An 11,383-nucleotide genomic window follows, 5' to 3' on the forward strand; every position below is an offset into this window, starting at 1 on the left:
ATTGAAGCATACTGTTTGGCACTGGCTGGAAAGAGACTGCCTGCGGAGACAGCCACATCTTGACAGTATCTCATTTGATCCCCACACTATCCTCATGACTTGGGCAGAAACAGAATTATGTTTCTGATTTTGCAGCGGAAGGAGAAAACATCACAGCTGCGAAGAGAGGTGATGGGACTTGCCATTTATGGCAGTAAATGACAGAAGTAAAATATGGATCCACGTGGCTCTTTTGACTCCAGCAAGATCTCACTCAGTTATTTGTTTACCTGAAGAATAACCTTTTTTTTCCCACTCTTTTTCTCTTCATTTCCGCCTCTCACCTCCGCAACATGCAGCCTTTCTCTGAGAACCCAGCTTCCTTAATAAGTTCAACTATCACCTGCATACAGGTGACACCCTCATACTCACAGACCTACATCTTCAGCCTTAATGTCTCCTGTATGTAAACTTTGAATCCTTATCTCTACCTACTTAGCTGGATATCACCATCATCTCAATCTCAATCTGTCCAAAATCGAAATTCCTATTCCCCCCCCTTCACTATTTCTCCTGGGCAGGTATCATGCCCCTAGATTTCTAGGCTGCAATGAGGGCTGGATGAAAGGTAGGATCCTCTGATTCCTTTTTCCTCCTCAAACTCGGCATCATCAAAGTCTTGTGGATCCTGCCTTCAGGGTATCCCTTGGGTTTTCTCTTTCCTTTTACATCTCATTTCTGTACTGCTTAATCAAGGCCCTCTTCATTTTACACCATGATTATTTTTATATTCAATGCAAATAGATATTACTTGCATGTTTAATATTATGTTGAGAGGATTGTAATATATTAATGTGGGATAGGGCCTCGAAAAATAAGTCTAGAGGACTTCTCAGTGGTCCAGTGGGTAAGACTCCGCGCTCCCAATGCAGGGGGCCCGGGGTCGATCCCTGGTCGGGGAACTAGATCCCACGTGCATGCCACAACTAAAGATCCCGCATGCCACAAAGAGGATCTCACATGCCGCAACTAAGACCTGGAGCAGCCTAAATAAATAAATAAATGTTAAAAATAATAACAATAAGTCTAGAGCTCAGAGAGGTCTTAAATGAGCTAAACATATTCCTTTCACCTCCTGGGGTTCTCTTTTTGCCAGGCCTAAATGGGACAGTGAGGCAGACAACTTTAAGCCCACACAATACTCTTCTTGAACCTACGGGATGGATCCGGAGATACCAGGGGACAATCACTGGGAAAGCCAGCCCTCTGGTGCTATGGAGAATTTTAACACACATCTGAATTTATAGGGTCATCCAGGGGTTAATTCTAACTGCCCACCTACTCCCATAAATCATATCAGAGCCTGTATAATCATCTTGGCAAGTTGTACACCAAGATTTTCTAAATAGTTGCTAAGTGGTTCTAGGACCTCAGGTTCTCCCTCTCCATTATATCCTACCATCAGTTCTATACTAATCTTCAGATATATGTGTGTGTCTACACACACACACACACACACGTTCACTTTTCTGCTTAAAACCTTGAAAGGTTCCCCAATGATCTCAGAATAATGTCCTGACTCCTTCCATGGGCATTGGGAGCCCATCACAGACAAGCCCAGCCCACTTCTCCAGCCTCACCTCCGTGTTACCCCCAACCCTTCCATCCAGGCTTGCCCATTCCACCTTCCTGAAACACACCCTGGGAAGTCTTGTTTCTAGCCACAATCCCTACGTTCCCTAAGCCTGGAACCTCCTCCCTGTACTCTTAAAATCTGCCTTCTTTAAGAGAGAGTAGAGGATAGAGGAAAAGGCGAGGCTTTGGAATCAGCAACCTGGGATTCCAATTCTGGCTCCATTGCCTACTAGCTGTGGGGCCTTTTGGTCAATCACTTAACTCCCTTAGGCCTCAGTTCCCCATATGGACAATGGGAATAATAAGAATATAAACAGTATAACCCCCTAAGGCTTGCAGAGAAAAATAAACATAATAAAATATACAAAAGTGCTATGTAAACTGGAAAGAACTACAAAAAGCATTATTATTATTTTTTATTATTATTATTTTCTCCACAGTCACCATCCCCTTCAGATCTCTTCTCTCCTCCAAAGCAGTATCATTATCATTAATAACAATTCGAGAATATTTTACATACACAACACACCTTACGGGTTTTAAAGACCTTGTCCATACATCTAGTCCACTGTGCATCTCACTCATCTTGGCACTTAACCTTGGAAAAGTAATTTATCTTTTCGTGTCTATGTACTCTCTTCCCATGTCCATTATCACCTCCTTTGGATCAATGTCCCTATTTCATATCTCCTTTCCCCATTGCCAGCACTCAAAAGTGATGGGCTTGCACAAGTGAAAGGTTATAGGCATTGGCTCTAGAGCCAGAGAGGATTTGAATCCCATTTCTGCCACTTACTAGTTGTGTGGCCTTAGGCAGTTTATTTAAACTCTCAGTGGCCCAAATTTCTTCAGCCATAAAATGGGAATGATGTTAGCACCTACCCCACACAATTATTATGATGCTTAAGTGAGCCAATATGGATAAAGCCTGGCACGTAGTGAGTTCTTAATAAATATAAACTATTACTATTAAGTGAGACTGAGTCTGATTCCATTCTTTTCTGCCTTATCACTTCAGCCCTCTTTCAACACAGATTCCCCATGAATCGTCCTTATTCATTTATACACAGGAACAAAATCTACTGAGCATCTGTTACATACAAAAGACTGTCCCTTGGATAAAAGCAGCTGTGTTTATGCCTGATCACTGTCTGTTGCTTTATCCTGGGCCAAATGGTACTAAGAATGAGACGAGTTCTCTGTGGATTGCAGCCTTCAGCCTTCTCCTCTTGTTTTCTCAAGCAGGGAGTAAGATGGTGTTCCAACATCACATCACCAGGTACAAAAAAGTTCTTCATATTTTTTTACTGAAAGGCTTCTCAGGCCCATTAACACGCTAGTATTTATGGTGAATCTCCAACAACAGGGAATAGAGTTGGCCACGTTTCCTGAACTCATTTAGCCACGGGACCTTTTATTTCACAGTTTCTCTCAGAATCAGCATTCTGTCAAATCTACTTTGGAAAATGCTACGTGGAAGTCCTATTCCTATCTGTTTCTCCTTTGTCCACAATTTCATTTTGACTAATGCAAACTGTCCTTGGAAATGCCTCACCTATATGAGACTACCCACTGGAAGACTAGAGAATCTTTTTTTCTTTTTAATTGAAGTATAGTTGATTTACAATATTGTGTTAGTTTCAGGTGTACGGAAAAGTGACTCAGTTTTATTGTTTTCAGATTATATTCCATTATAGGTTATTACAAAATATTGAGTATAATTCAGTACACATTGATCATATACAACATAAACAAGTCAGGCTGTATTGCTGTAAATGGCTCTAACTTCTAAAATGTATGGTAATTCCCACATAGTCAAACATTACTTATGTTTCAGCCAAAAAACAACCCCGAGCAACCATAAGAGTTGTCACAAAGACCATGTATTTTCATTAGAACTTCTAGAACTTCCCATGGAACTTATGACTCCTTTTTGTTTGTTTGTTTTTTCCTTTAGCTTGCTCATCTGTTTCCCATTCTACAGCAGATTAGAAAAAGGAAGATTGGGCTCACAGAGGCAAACACACTAACCACTCGTTCATTGTGGCATTATTTAGAATAGCCAAGACATGGAAACGATCTAAGTGTCCACTGATGGATAAATGGATAAAGAAAAGGTCATACATAATGGAATATTATTCAGCCATAGAAGAGAATGAAATCTTGCCATTGGCAACAGTGGACCTTTAGGGCGTTATGCTATGTGAAATAAGTCAGACACAGAAAGACAGATCCTGTATAATCTCACGTATATGTGGAACCTTAAAAAACCAAACTCATAGCAACAGAGATCAGATCTGTGGCTGCCAGAGGTGGCGGATGAGAGGTGGGAGAACTGGGTGAAAGGGGTTAAAAGGTACAAACTTCCAATTATGACATAAATAAGTTCCGTGGTTGTTAAGTACAGCATGGTAACTGTAGTTAATTACACTGTGTTGTATATTTGAAAGTTGCTAAGAGAGTAGAGCTTAAAAGCTCTCATCACAAGGGCTTCCCTGGTGGTGCAGTGGTTGAGAGTCTGCCTGCCAATGCAGGGGACACGGGTTCGAGCCCTGGTCTGGGAGGATCCCACATGCCGCGGAGCAACTGGGCCCGTGAGCCACAAATCCTGAGCCTGCGCGTCTGGAGCCTGTGCTCCGCAACAAGAGAGTCCGCGATAATGAGAGGCCCGCGTGCCGCGATGAAGAGTGGCCCCCACTTGCCGCAACTAGAGAAAGCCCTCGCACAGAAACGAAGATCCAACACAGCCATAAAAAAAAAATCTCATCACAAGAAAAAGAAACTGTAAGTGAAGGGATAGATGTTAAGTAGACCTAATGCTGTGATCATTTTGCAATATATACATATATCAAATCATTATGTTGTACACCTTAAACATATACAGTGTTATATGTCAGTTACATCTCAATAAAACTGGTGGGGCAGGTGGGTAGGAAAGGCCACCGCTGTGTCATCAGGACTCACTGGGCACACCCTCTTGTGTCTGTCTCCAGGCAACGCCGGGGTGAGCAAGAAGGGCGGGAAAAGAAGGGCTCCTCTATCCAGACCGTGTCCGCTGTGTTCAGGGTTTGTTTTTTGGCAACTTTCACATTCGGTTGTATTTCTGCCCAGTGCAACGGCGTTTGCTAAGGTTAATGTGTTTCTTCTGGTTTGTGTCTCAGGAAAATTTAAACAAATTGATGGCCAATTTATGGAGCACTCATCCTCACTTTGTGTGATGTCTGATTCCCAATGAGACCAAGACTCCTGGTGAGTAAGAATCCATCAGAACAGGACTCCCTGAAACGTATGCAAAATTCTGTGGGTGTGGGTGTGGGTGCACACGTGAGTATGTACATGTGTCTGTGTGCACGTGCATGTGTGTTTCCCTGAGGATAGGCTCATGATAGCCTTTATCACTTCTCAGTCTATGAAATAGGGCTGCCAAATTTAGCAAATTAAAACCGCGAGACGCCCCATTAAATTCGAATTTCAGATAAGACAATGAAAAATTTCTTAGTATAAATATGACCCATGCAATATTTGGGATATACTTATACTAAAAAAAAAAAAGATTTACTGTTTCTCTGAAATTCAAATTCAACTGGGCATCCTGGGCATATTTTATCTGGCATCCCTACTATGAAATTATATCCAAAATATTATGTACATATATAGGTACATTAAATCCATACCTTTCATAAAATTCTTAAAAACCTTTCCCCCCAAAGTGAACAGCCACTATATTTGGCAAATAATCAGCTTAGGTGTTCCATAATAAAAACAGCATCAACAACAACTGTTTTCTGAGCCTAATGCAGTCCCATTATTATGTTATCTCTACTGTTTACAACACTTCACTGCAAGATAAGCATAATCATCTCCATTTTATAAATGAGAAAACTGAGAGTCAGAGACCAGGTATATAGACATAGAACACCATGTGGTACAGTAGACGTTTAACCATCACCAATCCTGGATTCACAAATATGGCTGAGTTTCAGGGCCATTTGTCACAAAGGAAAGAACAAACCATCACACAGACTGGCTATGAGGCAGCTCTCTCAGCAGCCAAGCTGTTGAATCCCAAAGGCTGGGCTTCTGGCATCAAGGTCCTGCTTCAGCAATGTTACAGGAGAGCAGAGGAATTAGATGATCAAGGAAAAGATCCCAGCTCCACCTATTACTGCCCAAGGGACCGCAGCTGAGTCCTTTAGCTTTCTGGTCTATAAAAGGAGGATTAAAATGGCATTTTCTTTATGCATTCACTTAGTTATTAATTCATTTATTTATTGAGTGAGCGCTTATAAAGTGTTGACTCATTTTGTAAATATTAACTCATTTAACCCGCCTTAGAGGGCTGTTGTGAGAATTAAATAAGCCAGTACACGTAAAGCATTTGAAACAGGTCCCATCACAAGAACAAAAAAATTGTAACTATGTATGCTGATGGAGGTTAACCAGACTTATTGTGGTGATCATCTCAAAATATATACAAACATCGAATCAATATGTTGTACACCTGAAACTAGTAAAATGTTATATGCCAATTACACCTAATTTTTTTCACACACACACACTGTATTTTATTTTTACAAGAGATAAATAGACTGACACCAAGCATCGTACATGGATGACCACAACAAAAGCAACAATGATTGCAATTACCAAACATGAAACACACTCATACTATGTCATAATATTGACATTCAGTCCAGTAATCCTCCACTGTAACAGCTCCTTTACTTTGCAGTGAAAATTGATTTGTATATTCTTTGCCTCTGAGTCCTTGTGGGATTTTTTTTTTTAATTCAGACAGAAAGTCACAAAAATTATACTCATCCTCATCAGTTCAGTCAGTCCCATGTAATTAATTTTTTTGTTCATCTTGATCTTTTGTTAGCACTTTTATGAGTTCATCAGTTTTTCATTAGAGTTCTGAGAATGCTTATTCATTCAGTTCAGCTGTACAGTCAGTTATCAGAAACCTGTACTTGACAGTCTTTTCCATGAATTTTTTGAAGATGAAACCCTTTTATAGGAACATATTTGCAAAAGCATCAGAGTACACACAGAACTGTCTGTAAATGACAAAAGACATAAAAATGACCACAGTTAAAGATCTGATGAAAGTTCATAATAATGCAGTTGACAAGAAAATTAGTTATTTCTGAGATATACATTTTAAAGTAATAACTAGGATTATGACTTATAACATTATACCAGAACATATAAGATTTTTAGAAATTTCATGTAATGTCTGAAACATTTATATTAACATATTTCCATACAAATAACCCAATGAAAGTTTAGTATTAGTTGTTTTGTTTGTTTATTTGTTTTATACTGCAGGTTCTTATTAGGCATCCATTTTATACACATCAGTGTATACATGTCAATCGCAATCGCCCAATTCAGCACACCACCATCCCCACCCCACCGCAGTTTTCCCCCCTTGGTGTCCATATGTCCGTTCTCTACATCTGTGTCTCAACTTCTGCCCTGCAAACCAGCTCATCTGTACCATTTTTCTAGGTTCCACATACATGCGTTAATATACGATATTTGTTTTTCTCTTTTTGACTTACTTCACTCTGTATGACAGTCTCTAGATCCATCCACGTCTCAACCAATGACTCAATTTCGGTCCTTTTTATGGCTGAGTAGTATTCCATTGTATATATGTACCACACTTCTTTATCCATTCGTCTGTTGATGGGCATTTAGGTTGCTTCCATGACCTGGCTATTGTAAATAGTGCTGCAGTGAACATTCGGGTGCATGTGTCTTTTTGAATTACGGTTTTCTCTGGGTATATGCCCAGTAGTGGGATTGCTGGGTCATATGGTAATTCTAATTTTAGTTTTTAAAGAACCTCCATATTGTTCTCCATAGTGGCTGTATCAATTTACATTCCCACCAACAGTGCAAGAGGGTTCCCTTTTCTCCACACCCTCTCCAGCATTTGTTGTTTGTAGATTTTCTGATGATGCCCATTCTAACTGGTGTGAGGTGATACCTCATTGTAGTTTTGATTTGCATTTCCCTAATAATTAGTGATGTTGAGCATTTTTTCATGTGCTTCGTGGCCGTCTGTATGTCTTCTTTGGAGAAATGTCTATTTAGGTCTTCTGCCCATTTTTGGATTGGGGTGTTTGTTTCTTTAATATTAAGCTGAATGAGCTGTTTATATATTTTGGAGATTAATCCTTTGTCCGTTGATTCGTTTGCAAATATTTTCTCCCATTCTGGGGGTTGTCTTTTCATCTTGTTTATGGTTTCCTTTGCTGTGCAAAAGCTTTGAAGTTTCATTAGGTCCCACTTGTTTATTTTTGTTTTTATTTCCATTACTCTAGGAGGTGGATCAAAAAAGATCTTGCTGTGATTTATGTCAAAGAGTGTTCTTCCTGTGTTTTCCTCTAACAGTTTTATAGTGTCCATTCTCACATTTAGGTCTCTAATCCATTTTGAGTTTAGTTTTGTGTATGGTGTGAGGGAGTATTCTAATTTCATTCTTTTACATGTAGCTTTCCAGTTTTCCCAGCACCACTTATTGAAGAGACTGTCATTTCTCCATTGTATATCTTTGCCTCCTTTGTCATAGATTAGTTGACCATAGGTGCGTGGGTTTATCTCTGGGTTTTCAATCTTGTTCCATTGATCTATGTTTCTGTTTTTGTGCCAGTACCATACTGTCTTGATTACTGTAGCTTTGTAGTATAATCTGAAGTCAGGGAGTCTGATTCTTCCAGCTCCGTTTTTTCCCCTCAAGACTGCTTTGGCTATTACAGGTATGTGACATTGCCCATCTCTCCCCCATCACAGGTGAGTGACAGCCCCCAGCTCTCTCCCAATCTCAGGTATGTGACAGCCCCCAGCTGTCTTCTCATCACAGGTGCCCGACAGCCCCCAACTCTCTCCCCATCACAGGTATGAGACAGCCCCCAGCTGTCTCCGCATCACAGGTATGTGACAACCAGCAGCTGTCTGCGCAGCACAGGAATGTGACAGCTACCAGTAGTTTCTGCATCAAAGGTATGTGACAGACCCAGCTCTCTCCCCATCACAGGTGTTTGATGGTCCCCATTTGGCTCCCCATCAGAGGTGTGTGACAGCCGCCAGCTCTCTCCCCATGACAGGTGAGTGACAGCCCACAGCTCTCTACTCATCACAGGTGTCCATAGCCCCCAGCTCTCTCCCCATCCCAGGTGAGAGACAGTCCCCAACTCTCTCCCCATCACAGGTATGTGAGAGCCCCCAGCTGTCTCCACATCATAGGTATGTGTGACCCCCAGCTCTCTCCCCATCCCAGGTGTTTAACAGTCCCCATCTCTCCCTCCATCACAGGTATGGGACAGTCCCCATCTTTCCCCCCATATCAGGTGTGTGAGAGCCCCCAGCTCTCTCCCTATCAAAGGTGAGTCACAGCCTCCAGCTCTCTCCCCATCTGAGGTATATGACAGACCCCAGCTGTCTCTGCATCACAGGTGAATGAAAGCCCCCAACACTCTCCCGATCACAGGTATGTGACAGCCCAAGCTGTCTCTGCATCAAAGATATGTTACACCCCCAACTCTCCCCCCATCACAGGTGTTTGACGGTCCCCATCTCTCTCCCCATCACAGGTGTGTGACGGCAGCCAGCTCTCTCCCCATCACAGGTGCGTGAGAGCCCCAAGTTCTCTACCCATCAAAGTGTGTGAAGCCCCCTGCTCTCTCCCCATCACAGTTGAGTGTAAGCCCCCAACTCTCTCCCCATCACAGGTATGTGACACCCAACAACAGTCTCCACATCACAGGTATGTGACAGCCACCAGTATTTTCCTCATCAAAGGTATGTGACAGCCCCCTGCTCTCTCCCCATCACACGTGTTTGACGGTCCCCATCTCTCTCCCTATCACAGGTGTGTGACAGCGCCCAACTCTCTCCCCATCACAGGTACGTGACAGCCCCCAGCTGTCTCCATATCTCAGGTATATGACAGCCATTAGCTGTCTCTGCATCACAGGTATGTGTGAGCCTCCAGCTCTTTCCCCATCACAGGTGAGTGACAGCCCCCATCTCTCTACCCTTCATATGTGTGTGAAGACCCCAGCTCTCTCCGCATCACAGTTGAGGGACAGTCCCAAACTCTCTCCCCATCACAGGTATGTGAAAGCCCCCAGCTCTCTCCCCAGCACAGGTGTGTGACAACCCCCAGCTGTCTCAGCATTACAGGTATGTGAAAGTCCCCATCTCTCCCACCATCACAGGTGTGTGAGAGACCCCAGATCTCTTCCCATCACAGGTGAGTGACAGCCCACATCTCTCTCCCCATCTCAGGTATGTGACAGCCTACAGCTCACTCCCCATCACAGGTGCCCGACAGCCCACAACTCTTTCCACATCACAAGTATGTGACAGCCTCCAGCTGTCTCCGCATCACAGGTATGTGACAGCCAGCAGCTGTCTCCTCATCACACGTGCCTGATAGCGCCCAACTCTCTCCCCATCACAGCTAAGTGACAGCCCCCAGGTCTCCACACATCACAGGGATTTGACAGTCCCCATCTCCTTCCCATTTACAGGTATGCGACAGCCCCCAGCTCTCTCCCCATTACTGGTGTGTGAGAGCCCCCAGGTCTCTCCCCATCACAGGTGTGTGACAGTCCCCATCTCTCTCCCCATCACAGGGGAGTCACAGCCCCCAGCACTCTCACCGTCACAGGTATGTGACAGCCCACAGCTTTCTGCACATCACAGGTATGTAACAGCCATCAGGTCTCTCCCCATCACAGGTGTGTTACAGCCCCTAGGTCTCTCCCATCACTGGTGAGTGGCAGCCACCAACGCTCCCCCCATCACAGGTATTTGACAGCCCCATGCTCTCTCTATATCACAGGTATGTGACAACGCCAAGCACTCTCCCCATCAGACGTGTGTGACCGTCCCAAGCTGTCTCCATATAACAGGTGCGTAAAAGCTCCCAGCTCTCTCCCTTTCACAAGTGGGTGACATGCCCCAGCTCTCTCCCCATCACAGGTGATTGACAGCCCCCATCTCTCTGCGCATCAAAGCTGAGTGACAGCCCCAAGCTCTCTCCACATCACTTTTCTGTGACAGCCCCCAGCACTCTCCCCATCACAGGCATGTGACAGCACCCAGCAGTCTCCCAATCACAGGTTTGTGAGAGCCCCCAACTGTCTCCGTATTACAGGTGCCTTACAGCCCCCAACTCTGTCCCGATAACAGGTATTAGACAGCCCCCAGCTGTCTCCGCATCACAGGTGCCTGACAGCCCCCAACTCTCTCCTCATCACAGGTATGTGACAGACCCCAGTATCCCCACATCAAAGGTATGTAAGAGCCACTAGTTGTCTCCGCATCACAAGTATGAGTGAGCCCCAGCTCTCTCCCAATCACAGGTGAGTGACAGCCAAATCTCTCTCCCCATCACAGGTGTGTGACAGCCCCCAGGTCTCTCCCCATCACAGGTGTTTCACAGTCCCCATCTCTCTCCCCATTACTGGTGTGTGAAAGCCTCCAGGTCTCTCGCCATCCAATGTGAGTGATAGCCTCCAACTCTCTCCCCATCACAGGTATGTGAAAGACCCCATTGTGTGCACATCACAGGTATGTGACAACCACTACCTAGCTCCCCATTACAGGTGTTTGACAGTCCCCATCGCTCTCACCATCAGAGGTGTGCGAAAGCCCCCAGCTCTCTCCCCATCACAGGTGAGTGACAGCCCCCAGCTCTCTCCCCATCACAGGTATGTGACAGCACCCAGCTATCTCAGCATCACAGGTA

Source organism: Balaenoptera physalus, assembly GCF_965194825.1.
Source record: "Balaenoptera physalus genome assembly, contig: HAP1_SCAFFOLD_375, whole genome shotgun sequence".
In the NCBI taxonomy this organism is placed as follows: domain Eukaryota; kingdom Metazoa; phylum Chordata; class Mammalia; order Artiodactyla; family Balaenopteridae; genus Balaenoptera; species Balaenoptera physalus.